Below are 18,874 nucleotides of genomic sequence, written 5' to 3' on the forward strand. Positions count from 1 at the left end.
CTCCCCCATCTCCCATGCCCACCTGCCCTCAGTGTCCGCGTCTCATCGGCAAAGAGCAGCTCACCGGGAATGAATGATTTAGGCCCAGCTTCTGAGAAGCACGTTTGGGAGGAAGGAGGATCCTCAAAAGTAAAACAGGACAACCGGAAGATTTAATTCCCAATTTTTTCCTTCAGGACCACTTTTTAATTGTGTATTTTCTGTTTCTTCTTCTCACCTGTCATTGCCATTGACCTAGGCTCCCTTACGCTTGATCTGAATGAGAGGAGACAGGGAAACCACAGGAAAGACAAGGGAAACCATGGCGGGTGGGGGGAGTGGTGGCCATGCATTCATTGACCGTGAATGAGCCAGGTCCAGGGCCAGGCCATTGGGTACATTAGCTCTTTTCAGTGCCTTTCAGATCTGTATTGGAGCCTGAGACAAAAGAGAAAGTCAGTAATACTGATCCTATATTTAAAATGTTGATATTTTTGTTTATGATTTTTTTGAATTCATTTTGATGTTTTAAAATATTGCATTAAAATGTTATCTGTATTTATACTGAGATTTTTGGCACTTCCTTAAATTTGCACTTACCTCGCCCTGCTCCCGGCTCTGATAGATTTAGCCTAGCTGATGGTACTGGTCAATTCACCTGGTTGATGATTTCTTTAGGAAAGAAAGGCTGGAGGCTATAAAAATAATATAGAAGAATCAAAGTCTATTTTTAAAATATGCAACTGCAATCCTATGGAAAGAATAGGAAAAGGAATGAAATTCTCAATCACAAAAATAAGCAAAATTTTAGACACAATTCAAACCCTTTATTTTCTAACAAAGCCAGGGGACTTCACCTTACCAGCCACCAGGTGTCTCTAAACTCCCTGCAGGTCCGGCACAGGCGCTGAAGGTAACGTCATAAGTGAAATCTGTGGTTTTTAACCGGCTCCAAGGAGATGGTACACGCACACACACGCAAAAAAACAGTTTGAAACGCAACAGCTTCATATACCAAATCTACGGAGATCCATCCATTTAGCTAGGATTTCTGGCTAATAGCTAAATGCTTAGGATAATAATGATTTAAGCTATGAAATAAATTGAGTCCATCTCTCCTAGTCAATACACTTTCTAGAATGTTCCTGCGTTATTCTTTCCTCATCCCTTAGCCAGATCAATTTCTAACAGAGCACAATCCTGCAAGACCAAAACAGAGTATTCCAGGAGGGTCTCAGAGGAATTAATTCTTCCCTGGGTTTGGAACTAGATCTCTCACTCACGCCTTTAGGGCAGGGAATTTTGGAAATGATATTCAAACCATTTGCTTCTGTTAAAAAAATAAATGCATGTTATAATCCAATGTTACTTCAATAAATTTTTTTTTAACTAAATGCATGAAGTCAAGGACCAGAAAATGAGGTGGTGGAAAATTTGTGCCATTCCTCAAAAATAAGTTTACTTAGGTGTGTTATCATCCTCTCCCTTCGTGCCACCTCGCCCTGCCCTCAGAAGGAAAGGTAAACACTTTAGTGAACAGACTATTTCCTCTGACCTTAATTTTTTTTCTGAGTTCATTCTGCAAATCAGCCCTCCTTCATTCAATCCCCCACAGGACCACAGATCCTTCCTCCAAGCGTCCGAGAAAATGTCTCCTTTGGGAAGGCTCTGTGATGATGCTTCTTGAGTATCCCCACCTTGACCAAGACAGCACCTGTCCTTCATTTTTGAATCACTGCTAATAACAATCACAACGGGAACAATGGCTGATGTTTACGGACTGCTCACTACATGCCTGTCGGTGTGTAAGAGAACCGGGCAAACACTGTGTCCTTGGAAGGTCATTGTTCTGAGCTTCCACGACAAACTCTTGGTTTTCTCCTAGCTTTCTGGGCAACTTCTCCTCAGCTACCCCCTCCTTCGCTATTGGATTTCTCAGATTCAGTCCCAAGCCCTCTTCGCTTGACCAGTGTAGCAGAAAATCTTAGCAGTTAAAATAAAATCTCAAACTATAAGAAGAGAGGGAGAAACTGTGAGTTCCAAGATGATAAATTAATTGCATGTCCTGAAGAGGGATGCCAAATGCAGGCTTGAGCCCTCATTTCCAGGTAGATGAATTCTTCATATTAGCGCTTCTCAACTTTAAAGTACAATCCAATCACAGGACAGGGGATGGGAGAAATGTCTTGCTAAAATGCGGATTCTGAGTCAGCTTGTCTGAAGCGAGGCTGAGATTCCTCATCCCATGTGATGCTGATGCTGCTGGTCCGTGGACCACACTTTGAGTAGCAAGGCTCTAGATGACTCTATAATTATAAAGAGGCACTGATAACACATACCTAACTTGTCCATCACACCAAAAACCAGATCAATGTACAATAATAGCCAAATTCAGGGAAGGGGAATATAGATTGTGAAAAATTTAAAGAATACATGCTTCTGGTTTCCAAAACTCAAAATCGATTTGAACTTAAAAGGGACTTAAAAGTTCCATGACATCTGAAATAATACTTGATTATTTTTAAAAGGGCTTAATCTAAAGACTGTGCAGGTTTGAATTGCTAGGTCCAGTATCCCTGTCAAAAATGAATGATTTGATAACGCAGAAACTGCAACTTTGGCAGGAGGGTGATCTGTATGTTTATTGCAACTGCAAATTAATATAAAAATAGGAATCCCAGAAAGGTATAAAATAAAAATTAGACTATGGTAACAATGGAGATGATGAACAAATAGCCTTAAATCCATGATAATATTAATTTAAAAATAAATTTTGCATAATTTCTGTAATCATTGTGATTAGTGTGTGTTTTCTCAGTTTTTAAAGTGTTTGATGTATTTAAGAAAATCCAATGTGTTCGCACTGTGAGTTTAATTAAATGAATGGAAGAACTCAACTGAGGTTTGCAATCAATACTTAAATGTTTGGGGGAAATTATTTTCTTAAAATCCTAAGTCTTGCTTTATTAGTTATATATGTAGTGAATAAAGAGAGAAATGCTGACTGCTGAAGATTTAAAAGAATGCGAATTGCTTAATAAATTTATGAGATGGTCTCATTGACCTTCTTTAGGGTATCACACACTCCAAGTTTCCTGTCAAAGCAAGACTTCTGCCATTCCTTTTCCCTAGAATATACTTCCTCCAGTTTTGACATATCTATTTGTGTCTTAGTGCACTTAATAATTCTTACCCTTGATTGTGAACTCTATGCCACCAAAATCCTTATAGCCCTACGAAGTTACTCACAATATACCATGTATGGATGAGGAAACCAGCCTTGGAGAATTCCGGGTGAGTTTTTTGTTTTGTTTTGTTTTGGTTTTTTTGCAGGGGAAGATTGGCTCTGAGCTAAGATCTGTGCCAATCTTCCTCTATTTTTTATGTGGGTCACCACCCCAGCACAGCTGACAAGTGGTATAGGTCAATGCCCAGGATTCAAACCCACAAACCTGGGCTGCCACAGCAGAGGGCACAAAGTTAACCACTAGGCCACGGGGTCAGCCCTCAGCCTTGCAGGGTTTTAAGTAGCATGTCCACGTGGCAAACCTAGGCTGGAACCAAGGTCTCTCTTACTCATGAGCCCATGATTGATCATTATTATAATGTTGAGTTCAGTAAACAGCAACCTCTAACGCTGAATGATGACGCTGCTCAGGTAGTCTGCTATGATTTGCAAACACAAAGTCACACAATTACGGGAAGTCCCAGATCTTTCCTAAAAAAGATTTGGGACAAATCTTTAAACACTGCTTCCCGGGAGGACCAATCATGGGGGAACACAAGAAAATACACACCTAGAATTTAGGCCTTAATATAAATCACGCCACTTGCCCTTTACAAAATCCATGGACTGATAAGAACTCGAAGGCCCTGCAAAGTGATATTTCCTCACGTTTTTTTACATGGAGAGGCAGCATAGCACAGTAGTTAATTGCCTCTCAAAGAACGCTGGGCCCAGACTGTCTGGGTTCAAATCCTGGAACTGCCACTTTTTAGTCGAACGGTCTTGGTTAAGTCACTTAAACTCTCTGTGTCCAGTTCACTCCTCACCAAAGGAGGCATAACAAAGGACTTACCATGAAGCCGTTCTGAGGATTGAATGAGTAAAACACGTAAAGAGCTTAAAACTGTTACTGTGTCTCTAAGAGAGGTAGCAAACATTTACTACCCATCTGATAATCTATTTCAGACACCCAACTAGTTAGTTAAGGAATCAGAACTTGAACCAAGGACATTAGACAGTCACCTCTTCTCCCCCAGATCAGATCTCTGCCTTACCCATTTTAGCTGGAACTTGCTAACGTTTTCACCCTGCAGGCACGATGTGCCCTCCACATGCCCCTCTCCCTCATTTCCACTGCAACATTCTTTTTTCACTGTGTAATTTAAAACTCTGATTGCAGAAGAAGGTTTATTTATAGGTGGAAAAAATTAGTAGCTCGAGCTTTTCTGCAACCATCAGTCCATTACTGTAAGAGCATCCACGTTTACACTGCAACATCGTTCTGTTTTCCCAGTGCCCTGTAATCATTAATTAGCTACTCAAAACAACATTTATTGAATGTCTACAGAGAGAGAAGCCTGATCCAGTTTCTTTCATCCGAAAACAGAGCCTTCCCTGAGCTCAGATTCCCACTTACCAACCACTTACTAGATAGCTCTGCTTGGCTGCACCAGAGTCGTCCGTCATTTTAGATGTGGTCAAACTTTAACTCACCTCCCTCTGAGCTTCTCCCTCACCTCCCCTCATTTGTTCTTGACTTTGGCGAATGGAGCCACCATTCCTATCACCTATGCCCAAACTAGGAGTTGTCCTAGACTCCCCTCACACATCACCACATCCCATCTGTCATCAGGCTTCATCAGTCCCACCTCCTAAACCCATCCTGCTCCTCATCTCCCCCGACACATAACAAGGTAGTGTGACCCGGACTATTGCAAATGACCTCAGGGCTGGTCGCTCTACTTCAATCTTTTTCTCCTCTAGTCCCTCCTTTACCTTGTCATTACATAGATCTTTTGAAACCTGACTGCGTCACACCCTCCTCCCTGTTTGAAATCCTTCCACGTTCCCCCATCATCCATAGGATGGAGCCCCACTCTAAGTCACAGCCTAGAAGGCCCTTCATATTCTCAGCTCTGCCTTCCCCATTGGACTCATCTCCTGCCGTCCCCAAACAGCTTCGGCAAAAAGGTGGATTTGCTGCACTCCCTCACGCTGCAAGTCATGTGGTACATGTTGCTCTCTCGGCCTGGAACACTCACCCCGCCTTGTGCAACCAGTGAACAGTGTCTCCTCTTTTAAGACTCATTTTGAGAGTTCCTAATCAATGAAGCTTTTCTCCAACCTCCCTGGGCAGAATTCTGTACTTCTGTGTCCTTGAGGTTTTGTTTACATGCTACTATTATAAGGCCTATCCTATTGTTTAACTGTTTACTTGTTTGTCCCCCCAACCAGACTGAACACCTCCCAAATGGTCTATTTGTCTTGGTATCCCCTGTGCCTGGCACACAAGAGGTGCCCAATAAATGCTCATGAAATACATGATTGTAGTGGCAAGAGCCTGTCAGGAGGTCTCCTGTTGGCCAGTTGACTTCCTCCCAGGCCACACTTCCCCAGGCATTCTCGGCCAGCCTCCTCTGAGACATGGTGCTGCCTGGTGTCCACTGTGAGACGACGGTGGGAGCTGAGTGCTCTAGGTGTTAACATTACTGCACCAAACCTATGCCAAGCTTGGCTCCCTGGAAGCCAGCCCTAACAGGAAGAGGAAACAAACCCGGATGTAAATGGGCCTGGCAGAGAACCCAACTACTTGTTCCCAGGTCCATCAGTGTCCCAGCTTGTCAGAGAGGAACACCGTTTCTGAAGGGGTGTGCTGTGTTTGGCCTTGGAGCCGACAGATTCCCATCAGAACAGAAGGAGCTAAGTGAATTTAGATTCCACCTTTGACCCAAATCCAATGTAGGAACAGCCAAGCTACACATGCGCTGAAGATTCTAAGCTTCTAGAGAAAGAGATCTGTATTTAACTTATCTTAGGCCACAACGCTCCTCATCAGGGTCAAAAGTCACTTAACTGGGTCTTTTTGAGGAGAATAAATGTTTTCAGGTAAAAATCAAAATGGTATCCTGGTTTCCTAGTACAACCGGGCCTTGGGAGGTAAGTTCTGACCAGAACTCTGCTTCTTAATTCACTCCTCCTGCAAATATTTACCAAATGCTGGGCAGAGAGTTTACCAAAGAATTAATACATTGTCCCTTCCTTCAAGGTACTTATGGACTGTTTGGGGAAAAAAGACAAACTTCTAAGAAAAGCTGAATAATAATAAAAGAGTTCAATAATACAAGAAGAATAGGCCTTAAAGGGTGACTCACTGCCAAGTGAGAGGTTCAGAGAAGAGAAGTTGGCCCCCAGGGTAGATGCATTCAAAGGACACAGAGACAGTGGGGCTCTCACCTCACAGATTGGACCGGCAAGATGGAGGGCATAGGGCAGGAGTGGGGGGCATCTTGGTGGAAAAAAAAAGAGCAGATCCTTTGGAACTTGGGGTTTGAGTTTCCATTCTGTCATTTATTAGCTAGAGACCTCAGGCATTTTTAAACCCCTCTGCACCATCGGTAAAGCAGGAATAACGTTATCTACCTCATGGGCTCCGTATATCACCCAAGACCACGAACATTTAGCACAAACACATGTGCTAAGCCTTGGAGTACAAAGATGGAAAGAGAAGGGTCTTGCCCTCAAGAGCCACTACATGAGGAGGGGTCGGCAAATACGAGGCCCCCTCTTTCTTTACCCTCCAGGTGTCTTTCACGTTAAAGGAGAGGTGGCCAGACCCAGGGGACCTTACTAAGTGGAATGTAAGACATGGGTTCTGAAGTTTAGAGACAGAATCAGCTCTTCATCTTCCATGTTGGAAGATTCCTTGTCCCATCTTCTATTAGGTATTGGGTCTGTCCCAGTTCTGAGGCCAAGCTCCTGATTTTCAGCCTCTCCCCTGAGCTGTGATGAAATCTGGGGGGAGCCAAAGCCAAAGGCAGTAACCCTTAGTCAACTGCTATCATTACCCAAAATGCCTGCCATTACATCCTCACAATTTTTTTAATTGCAAAAGACAACCACTAGGGGGCCTAGAAGCAAGAGCTGAGCTCTGACCCCATTTATCAGGCAGCATGCCTTTCTTGCTGAAAAATGTAGGCAAAGTCGACGACACATACATTGTGGGCGGGGAACAACACCTTCTGCAAACTTTTCCTAAAGAACACGGCTCCCTTGAGGCTAAAAGCATTCTTAGCTCAGCCTGTCCTCCACAGCCCATCAGGCTGGGCCAAGGGTTTCTTATCTCTCATTCTATTTTTCAGTGCTGCCTTCTGATTAAAAGCCCTTTGGCTCAGCAGGATTGTCTGTAATGATAGTAAATGGTTCACATGATGATGAGGCAATCTTTTCACATCGTGAGCTGCAATCCGTCTTGCAAAGCCTTGCCACTGTCTGAATTCACAGCCTTGGATTCTCAGCAAAGCCATCGAGCCGGAGTTACTGGTTTTGGCTCTTGTTACTCACCCCTCACCCAATTTCCCACACTATATGCAGAGACTGGAAAAGCTGTGTACTCTACCTACCTATGGCAATCCCCATTAAAATCATTTGCCAAAAAAAATCTCAGGCCCCTATGTGTTTCTGGGGTCATGATAACTCAAGTCCCTGTGACCGAAACTGGGTTGCAAAGCCTTTATGTCTTTAGCAGGAGTCGGCTTTTGCAAGGGTTCCTCTCTTACATTTTCTCTGAGACACTCATGCACACTCCAGCAACAATGGAAAAGAACATGATTTCCCAAGCAGGTTGCCTAGAAACCACTCCTGTGTTTCTGAAACTAATTTAAACATGAAAATTCAGCGCCTGACTCATGCCAGGAATGAATGTCATGGTTTTCTCAGTATTTTACTTTCTTTTTCTTTCACATTACAAAATAATGCATGCTCGTTGCAGGAAAATTGAAAAGAGTATGAAAATTTAAAGGTCCAGGAAAAGAAAAATCTCCCATAATCTCACTATCAGAGGCAACCATTTTGTCATTTGGGGATATTTTCTTCCAGGCTTTTTTTCCTAAGCTTCCCCCCCCCCAATATTATTGAGAAATAATTGACGTGCATCACTGTATAAGTTTAAGGTGTACAGCGTGATGGCTTGATTTACATATATTGTGAAATGATTAACACAGTAAGTTCAGCTAACACCCCTCTTCTCATATAGACGCAATAAAAAGGAAAGAATAAAGGAAAACAATTTTTCTGCTTGTGATGAGAACTCTTAGGATTTGTCTTAGCAGCTTTCCTGTAAATCCTACAGCAGTGTTAGCTGTAGTCATCATGTTGTAATCACATCCCTAGTGCTTACTTATCTTATAACGGAAAGTTTGTGCCTTTTCACCAGCTTCTTCCAACTCCACCCCCTCCCCCCACCTCTAGTAACCACAAGTCTGATATCTTTTTCTATGTGTTTGGTGTTTTTCTTTTTAGATTCCACTTACAGTATAAGTGAGATCACACAGTATTTGTCTTTCTGTCTGATTTATTTCACTTGGCATAACGCCTATGTATTTTTAACATTGTTGATATTAATGCTGAATTTACATAGATCTTGCTTTTTTCCACTTAGCATATTGTCAGCATTTCTCCATCTGGCTCAAATTTTCAGAAACTTGAATTTTTAATGACTGCATTTTATTACAGTCCATTTTCCTTTATTAACCATTCTCTTAATGCTAGACACAGGTTATTTCCAATCTTACAGCATTTTAATAAATGATCGTCTTAGTACAAAATATTTGCTCTATCTCTATCTCCTTAGGATAAAATCATAAATGGAGTTTCAAAGCGCCTGAAAATTTTTAAATCTTTTTTTTTTTTTTTTAAAGTTGAACTAGGGGCCATGCACAGCAGTTAAGTTCACACGTTCCACTTCTGCAGCTCGGGGTTCACCAGTTCAGATCCCGGGTGTGGACATGGCACCGCTTGTCAAGCCATGCTGTGGCAGGCGTCCCACATATAAAGCAGAGGAAGATGAGCACAGATGTTAGCTCAGGGCCAGTCTTCCTCAAAAAAAATTGAACTAATATACGTTAATGATTTCTTAAAAGATTTAAACAGTACATTACAAAGTAAATTTCCCTCTCCCTTCTATCTTGCACCTCTCCCGGAGGTAATCACTGTACCAGAAATTTTCTATGAATATAAAAGCACATATATTTTTTGTGTATTTGACACTATACATTGTGCTACCACTTGCCTTTTTCAGTTATTATACCCTGGACATCTTTTCACATCAATCCAAATGGCTCTATTCTTTTTAGAAGTTGCACAATATTCAATTAGATGGTGTATTATCACTTCTTTGCCCTAGACAGAATTTTTTAATGCACTTGGAAGATATTCAATGAGCTGGGTTTCCAGCAGCAACTCTAAATCGACACTGCTCCGTCTACACCATATCTTTGCTGGAAGAGGGAATAGATGGTGGCAAAGGTAACAGACTTACCTGGTTGGAATTAGTCACTGTTACTGTCTATAGAGGTCTCCAAACTTTTCCTTTTTTTTAACTGAAACTTTGTACCCTTTTATCAACCTCTCCCCATTTTTCCCACTCCCCAGCCCCTGGCAGCCACCGATCTACCCTCTCTTTCTGTGAGTTAGACTTTTTTTTTTTAGATTTCACATATAAGTGATATCATGCAGTATTTGTCTGTCTCTGTCTGGTTTATTTCATTTAGCACAATGCCCTCAAGATTCATCCATCCTGTCACAAATGGCATAATTTCTTTTTTACAACCAAATAGTATTTCATCATACGTGTGTTTGCGTATGTGTGTATAAAACATTTTCTTTATCTATTCATCTATCAACAGACAATGAAGGGTTTCCACGTCTCAGCTATTGTGAATGAAGCTGCAATGGACTTGGGAATACAGATATCTCTTCGAGATAGTGATTTCTTTTCCTTTGGATATATACCCAAAAGGGGTTGCTGGATCACATGGTTGTTCTATTTTTAATTTTTTGCGGATCCTTCCTACTGTTTTACATGATGGCTGTACCAGTTTGCATCCCCACCTACAGTACACAAGCATTCCCTTTTCTCCACATCCTCACCAACATTTGCTATCTATATTTTCTTGATAGTTGACATCCTAACAGGTGGTTAAGGTGATATTTCATTGTGGTTTTGGTTTGCATTTCCCGTTGATTAGTGATGTTGAGCACCTTTTCAAATACCCGTTGGCTATGTATATGTCTTCTTTGGAAAAATATCTATTCAGTTCTTTTGCCCATTTTTAAATCGGGTCATTTGGGTTTTTGCTACTGGAGTTGTATGAGTTCCTTGTGTATTTTGGATATGGACCCCTTATCAGATGTATGGTTTGCAAATATTTTCTCCCATTCCATAGGTTGCCTTTTCATTGTGTCGATGGTTTCCTTTGCTTTGCAGAATCTCTTTGGTTTGATGTAGTCCCACTTGTTTATTTTTGCTTTCATTGCCTTTGCATCTCCAAACTTTTCTGATCTCCATATCTATTAAAATTTTGAGCGTGCACTCGCTGCCATTTATGTATATTTGTTTATTTATAAACTATATACATATATTGCTTTATGAATATATTACTATTTACATGATAGAACATACACTAAAAATGGACATTTTAATGAGCTGAATTAAAGATGAGTTAGATATTAAATTTATTTATTTTTATAATAATAAATTATATAAAAATAAATAATAATAAAAGCATTTTACTCTTTCTGATAAGAGCAATGTGACTGAATATGCTTTATTATATTTTAAAATATTGATTTAACATCTTGCATCATAGTTATTTTAGGGTCTGATTCTAAGTTCGGCTTATTTCGACAATTGATTTTAAGGGTTGTCATCTCAGGAAAAGACTCCTTACAAATATACGTAACTTCAAATGGAAGAAGAGTGTTGCTGGTCCCATTTCTAGCCCAGCCCACCAAATATGCAAAATTGTTTTGTAAATTCACTTGTACTCACATTGTTAGTTTATCTTTGACTCATGATTCATACTTTAGAGAAATCTTTTAAAGCCAGCTATGCATTTTATAAACTTTTCTTATTAAAATTAGGTAATATACTCCATAAATCCACTTAACCAAGCAGATGTTCCAAACCAGAGCCTCGCCCTTCCACTTCAGACCTGCTCATCCCGCCATCTTGCCTGTCTCAGTCACTGACAACTCCTTCCCCTCATTTGATCAGGCCAGAAAACTTGTGTCTGTCCCTTGCCCCCTGTCCTTCTCAACTCCACCTGGACTTCATCAGCAACCCTATTAGCTCCACCTCAGGGACGTATGCAGACCCTGAGCACTTCCTGTCTCTCCTCCTGTTACGGTCCTGGTCTAAGCCACCATCTTCTCTTACCTACAATCGCTCCAGTGGCACCTTGACCATTTGCCCCTCTTCTGCCCTTTCCCCCGCCATCTCTGCATCACGGCAGCATGGGGGAGCCTTCTAAAAGTTGTACTGTTTTTTTATTTGGAAAAATTTCAAACTTACAGAAAAGTTGCAAGAATAAGAATAGTACAAAGAACTCCCTATTCCCTTAGCCCATATTCACCTATGGTTAACGTTTTGCCCATCTGTTTATCTGTCTACCTATCTATCTACCTATCATCCAGCTATCATGTGTCATTCTAAAGGGCAAATATTGTGGTCCTTTACTCTTAAACACTTCAGTGTGTATTTGCTAAGAATAAGTATATTCTCTTACTTAGCAATAGTACAGTACAAACCTCAGTAAATATAGCATTGATACAGTAACTTTATCCAACCTAGCATCTGTCTTCCTAGTTTGTCAACTGACCCAATAGTGTCCTGTACAACAGTTTAATTCCTTTAGTACAGGACCCAGTCTGAGATCAGGGTCAGGTACAGTATTCAGTTGTAGGAACTCTTTAGTCTCCTTTAGTGTGGAACATGTTACAACATCTTTCTTTGTTTTTTATGATACTGACATTTTTGAAGAATGCTAGTTGTCTGTCCCTATTTTTGAATTGAGTTTTCTCATTTTGGGTTTTCTGATCTCTCCTCACCATTAAATTCAGGTGATGAATTCCTGGCCAGAACGTTACGTAGTGATGTTGTGTCCTTCTCAGGGCATCACATCTGGAAGCTTACGAGGTCCATCGGCCCCTCACTGGCAGCGGGAATCTTAATCGCCAATCAAGGTGTGGTCTGACTTCTCCACTGCATAGTTACTGGTTTTTCTCTTGCAACTAATAAGCAATTTTTGAGTAGGCACTTTGAGACCACGCAAATATCCTCTTCCTCATCAAAATTCCCACTTGGATTTAGCAAACATTGAGGATTCTTGCCTGGGCTAATCTTCAGATGGGTGATTGTAAATGATAACGGTCTGATTCCAGCATACCTGCACATTTCTAGTCAGCATGCTGCATTCTGCTGTCTGCACAATCCCTCCCTTGCCCCTATCTATTTATTACCAGTATGACGTGTAGATGCATATTTTTCAATATTCTATAACCTGTGGCTGTCCTTATTATTTTGGTGCTCAAATTGTCCCAGATTTGGCCAGTGGTCACCCTGTCACACTGCTTCCGGTGCCCTTGTTTTAAAATTGGATCCTGTAATTCCTCTGTTCTGACTTCCGGCCCTGCCACCTCTCCAGATGGAGAGCCTATCTCTAGCACTGGTTTTAGAGCCCTCTCTCAAAGAAATAGCATGCAGCCCTGACAGTCGTGGGCCGTAAGGAACGATTCGCCCTGAATGAAAAGGTGTCTGTTAGAGACAACACGGTGCTTATGTATGCACTGGCTCAACTACGGCACCCTCCTGAGGGACAGGTGCGATGCCCTGGGCATGGAGGGCCAAGTAGGAAAGAGCTCTGGAAGCATGCAGGTGCATCCGGGAGGCTGATGTCTAAAGGGACAAAGCAAAGCGAGGCAGTGTTGCATAGTGGTTAAGAGCAGAGGCCCCAGTGCCAGACTGGCTGGGTTGAAACCCAGTTCTTCCACTCCACAGCTGTATGACTTTGGCAAGTTCCCTAACACGGCTGTGCCTCTGTTTTCTCCACCTGTAAACTGGGTGTAATCATGGTACATCTGTCTGATAGCACTGCTGTAACGATGAAATGAGTTAGTGCATGTGAAGTACTTAAACCGGCATCTGGCACACCGTAAGCTCTCAATAAATGTCCGCTGTTGTTAAAATAAAATACAGCAATAGATGTGCTGTAAAAAGGAAGATGTAACCCTCCTGGGAGCTTTGAAGGCAATGAGAAGTGAGCTAGACCAGAGGGAGAAAAAGAAGAAGGACTCTCAGGCAGCCCGGGAGCTCTCCTCACGGAGGCAGCATTGCATTCACTCAGCGCCTGCTCATTGTTTATACACTTTGTCTCTCCCCTCCCCTCCAGCTTCTTGTTTTCCTTGTTATGTAAAGGAATGAGCAAACTTACCCATGTATACCATTCCCCATGACATACTGACAGCATTTCACAATGTTAAATGTGACTGCAGTTCAGTCAGGATCAGCTCTCTGCCCATCTAATCCTACCTCCCCAGGCTCTAAATGTCCTCACCAGGCCTACTCTGATTTTCCCAGGCCTAGGCACGGGAGAACCAGAGAGTCAGTCCCAGGCCTGGTTTGGGATGATGAAGGGATGGGACAAGAGTCATGAACTCAAATTTGGGGTATTAGCCAAAACAAGTGAAAAGGCAAATAAAAAAGGCAATAGGGAGTAGTGGGGACTGTGGAGCTGGTGCTATCATGACCAACTCAAGAATTCCAGTTCGTATTTTGAAAACACTGTGTGGGCAAGGGAGATATTAAAAGTAATTAACAGGGGCAAGCCTAGTGGCATAGTAGTTAAGTTCACACACTCTGCTTTCCCTGCCTGGGGTTCACAGGTTTGGATACTGGGTGTGGACCTAGCACCGCTCATCAGGCCACACTGTGGCAGCATCCCATATAAAACAGAGGAAGACTGGCACAGATGTTAGCTCAGTGACAATCTTCCTCAAGCAAAAAGAAGAAGATTGGGAACAGATATTAGCTCAGGGCCAACCTTTCTCACCAAAAAAGAAAGAAAGAAAGTAATTAACAACATCAGCACCAACCCCTCAGAACAGATAGCAGCATAAACAATCAGCAGGAGTACAGACCAGCTGAAGGCCACCCTACACTCTGGCCAAAGTAAACATATCCATACTCAAGACCCTGGATACCCAGCTGGTGTCCAAGTTGCCACCTTTACCCTGGTCAAAGTCAGAGCAGGGACGGTAGGTGTCAAAAGCAGGATCATACACAAGCACTGAGCACAGTACCTGTACATTGTAGGTACTCAATAAATATTTGTTGAATGAACAGGCATCATGGTTAGAATCATGGACTCTGGAGCCAAATGGCCTTGGGCTAGAGTCCTGGCTATGCCATGAACTGGCTGTGTGGCCTTGAGCAAGTTACTTAAACTCTCTGTGCTTCAGTCACTTTACCTGTAAAGTGGGGAGAATGGTATTTGTGAGATTAAATTAGATAATACATGTTAGAATAGTGCCTGGCCCACAGTGAGAACTCAGTAAATGTTAGCTATCGATATCAGCTATGTAGCATTGAAAAAAGGGGTGTGTCAGGGAGAGTCGTGCCAAAGTGGACAGCCACCAAAGCTGACATGGAGGATCGAGGCCACCACTCAGGCAGAAGGAGGTCACAAGGTTGGCCAGCCCCGGGAAAGAAACTGCTCTCACTTAACTAAGTCAGACAGTTTTTACCAGAGTGTCAGATCAAATCTGCCTTGCTGTAGAACTTTCTGTATCCTTTCCCCTTTGATTCCAGGCTTGGTCTTCCTGACCCTGAGGAGCCATCCTAGTAAGAAGGCAGATGTTATCCTAGAGCTACACCTGGGAGGGCCTCTCCTCCTCATCAGACGGGCCAGTCTCTGGAGAGCCTCTCTCAAGTCAGGAGCAAGGCTCCCTGGGGCTGAGGGCACGGCAGGTTGGTGCCTCATTTCCTGCTGGGTGTTCTTTTTGTCCTCTTCCTGACACCATACAGCTCATCCGCTATGTCACATGGGGCTGGAAAAGTAATACGACATAGCCATGGTGACCAACCAGCAAGCTGGTTCACTGGCCCCAAGAAGCAGACAAGGCTGCCCTTTTGTTTGCAGATTCGCCGTGTGTAAAGGCACAGATACTGGTGTTCATTGGCTATTTGTAAGGAAGTTTAAGTAACATCGACTTATGTCTTTCCCCCTCTGGGTGGGGTTAGGAGGTGTTTTCTCAAACATAGTGTTCCTTGGCAACTGAAAGGAACTCCAAGAGGGCTCCCTTCTGGTCTGTGGCTAATCCAGGTGCCTTTGGGATCCCCATTTCCTCCTGTGAGGTTGGAATGCTCACAGCAGATACCCTCTTTATCAATTGGCTGCATGCACTTCCTGTTGCAGTGGTTTGAGATGGGCAATTACAGCCACTACTCCCGGATGCGAACAGAGACTCGGCGACTGCGGGGCTCCCCGTCCTTCCCTTGAGCTCTCCTGCTTCCAAAGCTCGGTGGGAAAATAAAGTCCACCCCCGGGCCAACGACTCCATTGTGAGCCAGTTCCTGCAGGAGGGGGTCCTGCTGAGGGACGATGAGGGTTAGAGGATAACTGGGGGCCAGCAATTGCTTATCTAGTCTTAATTCTCCACAGTGTTATGTTCACAATGGAAAGGAAAAAGAATATGCTCATTCTCTATTTAAATGCTTGGTTATAGATGCCAAGACAGTGTTACATAATGTTACATAATGTTAGAGCAGGAAGGGACCCTGGAGATCAAATTAAGTAACTTCATTTTAGAGAAACTGAGGCCCGGGAATGTTAGGCAACTCTCTCAAGACCATGACAGTGGTGAGCAGCAGAGCTGAAACTAGAAACTCTCTATCCTGGCCACAGGGCTAGAGCATTTTCCCTCGAACCGGTGGTGTTTCCACAATGAACAGAGAGAAGTGCAAGTGTCTGATTCTAGTCCTGGGATCCAGTCCTACCTGGGTCTGAACATTTCTCACAAACGTAGCCATAGGCTTGTGGAGGAGACGCTAATTGTCTCCCAAATCCGTTCTCCCACCCTTCAGTAATAACATGCCAAATGTTAGCAGGGGACATGGCTGCTCAGGAAAAAAGTGTCACATTTTCTAGTATGTCTTACAATGAAGTCATGTCTGAGTCCTGGTCAGCAGGATGACCAGGAAAGTGGTGAGCACTCTAAAGGAATAGAGTGCACCCTTCTCTGGTACCTTTCCTCTTGACCTGTGACTGGAACACTGACCGAAGGTCTGGAGCTGGAGCAGCCACCTTGGGCCACAAGGTAGAAGCCACATATTGAAAAGAGTAGAATAACAAGACAGAAAGAACCTGGTGATCAGGAAGCCACCATACCAGGCCTGGGTTGCCTCTGTTTACGTGAGAGAGAAATTTTTATTTTTTTTAAACCACTGTTATTTTGGGTTTTCAGTCTCAAGCAAAATAATGTGACTCTAACCCCAGCAGTGAAACTATTTTGAAAGTTTCTTGCAGAATTTCTTGGAAATATAGGGATTTCATTCCCTCGACCTAGATGCCTACTTAAAGAGAAGCATCTGTGACGAAGAGGAAGCCGGGATGCGAGGAAAGACACCCATCACGAAAATACGAAAATATGGCCACTTCACTTCCTGCCAGTTTGACTTCATTCGCTTTTTAAACCAGTTCCTCTTTTAAAACAAACCTCCCCGGGAAAGCGAAGCTCATTGGTTGTTCACACCTGAGAATCAGAAACTCCTCCACTGGTTTGTAAGGAGTTTGGGGAAGGGAGATGTTGCCACCAGGCTGGAGGAGGAAGTGACACTTTGGGGAGGGCAGACCACGGCTGATGTGGGAGCTCGGGGAGGGGAAGTGGCAGAGGAAGGGAAATAAAGAGGTGAGAAAGGGGCCAGAAAGAAAGGTGTATGGGTTCTGGGTTCTAAATTGCAGTGGGTCTGCTTGACTTGACTTGTATTCAGGACTCTGGGACAGCCCATGACCACCAGGGGCAGTGGCAGGAGACCCCATTCCAGGAACTGTTCACAGGCTGGTGAACTCCAGGTCCCCAGTTTAACCCACTTCCGGTCCAGTCTGGGCCTCTTTCCTTTTCTTGGCCCAAAGTCACTGTCCTTAACTAAGGGGAGTGGGGAAAGAGTCACTTCCCTGAGCAGAGGAGGCTGGGCCCGCAGCTGTCCTGTACATCAGCTCAGGGTCCCCTGAGGAAGTCACTCCTTCCTTCTACCACTTTCGCTTCTCTAGATCACACATTTAACATGTTATTTAAAAAAACTTTAAATTGGATTGCATTCTTTTACTGAGCCTTGCCCTAAGCAGTAAGACCCGTGAAAGGACAAGTTTGATGTACTAGCTATATACATGCGGCATAATTACGACAAAATGTCTGTGTCACCAGCAAATCATCTTGCTACCACCAGTGATACGCATATCACGCTTGGAGAGGCATCACGTTGTTTCTTTCAATCTCCCCAACGACCCCACGAAGAAGGTAATATTATCATCCCCATTTTACAAGACAAGGACACTGAGGCTCCGAGAGGCTAAATCGCTTCCTCCAGAGTTTTCACCAGAGCTGGGATTTGAACCACAGTGTGTTTGACTTAAAAGGCAGTGGCCGCTGCTTTCTCCCGGGAGAAGGAAGGCAGAGACCCCTAAAGCTAAAGAAGAGGAGGAAGAAGAGTGAAGCCTCCCCATCCTACGTGAAGATCCTCCCTTCGAGCTTCCTCACTTCCTCTTCTTCTTTGTCTTCGGTTTCTAAGGATGTCTCCCTCTCACCAGAACAGAGAACCCCAGAAGGCACTCCTTATGCATAAAGGCTGCCAACTCAACGGCAGGGATAAAATCCCCTTTGGGAATTTTTATCACTTCTTAAATTAATAAAAAATTTCAGCTCTTTGTAGTTCTGGATGCAGTGTGAGAGAGGAAGAACCAAAGATTCTGGAGATTCTGCTACACACCTGCGCAAAGCTGAGTAAAGTGGACTTATCACACTGAGCCCTGAGGACTGCTGGGAGTAGAAACCTTAACGTTTATCTGAAGTGACTGCTCATACCCTCGAATTATGGCAACTGGTGTGGTAGAAAGAGAAAACCCTAGACTCTGCCACTTACCAGCTGTGTGACCTTGGGCAAGCCGCTCACCCTCTCTGAGCTTCCATTTCCCCATCCAGAAGAGAGGATAACAATCCCTGTCTCAGAGGGCTATCATAGCATTGAATAAGGAATCTATGAGTTAGTGCTAAAATACACTACTATTATTATTATTTTAAATTACTGTGAGAGTAAAAAGGGCCTTTGTGTTCATAACCCAGCTTAAAGTAAATTGTAGCACTTGGCAAATATTGCCTTTTCTACTCGGAAACTCACACACACAAAAAAATGAGGTGAAAGAACAATTCCTAAAGCAAAAGGAAATTGTTAAATTTTGAACTATCCTTGACCCCAAAGTTCCACTTCAGACATTGTTTCCTCTTCCCTGATATTCTAGACCAACACGCAAAACCCTTTGCTTCTACCCCAGGGCCCCACAGAAGGAAGGGATAAGACAGACAGGATGCATCTTTGCCCAAATTGGTTTCACTTCCTCCCAACCAGGCCTGGGTCACGGCCATGGAGAACTGTCTTCCATGGTGGGAGGGGCTGCATTTTTTTGAGGAAGATTAGCCCTGAGCTAACTGCTGCCAATTCTCCTCTTTTTGCTGAGGAAGACTGGCCCTGAGCTAACATCCACGCCCATCTTCCTCCACACTATACGTGGGACGCCTACCCTGGGCTGCCAAAGTAGAACGTGCACACTTAAGTGCTGC

The 18,874-nt window shown here is 43.3% G+C and overlaps 1 long non-coding RNA gene across 1 annotated transcript; it reads right to left on the reverse strand.

Moving 5' to 3' along the window:
- On the reverse strand, nucleotides 1–1,830 carry LOC139082325 (uncharacterized). Its single transcript, XR_011538222.1, has 4 exons — nucleotides 842–1,830; nucleotides 580–674; nucleotides 218–417; nucleotides 1–122 (listed from the first exon to the last, which is right to left on the reverse strand). It is a non-coding gene; the product is annotated as an uncharacterized lncRNA (long non-coding RNA).
- Nucleotides 1,831–18,874: the final 17,044 nt, after the last annotated feature.

Source organism: Equus przewalskii, chromosome 3, assembly GCF_037783145.1.
Source record: "Equus przewalskii isolate Varuska chromosome 3, EquPr2, whole genome shotgun sequence".
In the NCBI taxonomy this organism is placed as follows: Eukaryota; Metazoa; Chordata; class Mammalia; order Perissodactyla; family Equidae; genus Equus; species Equus przewalskii.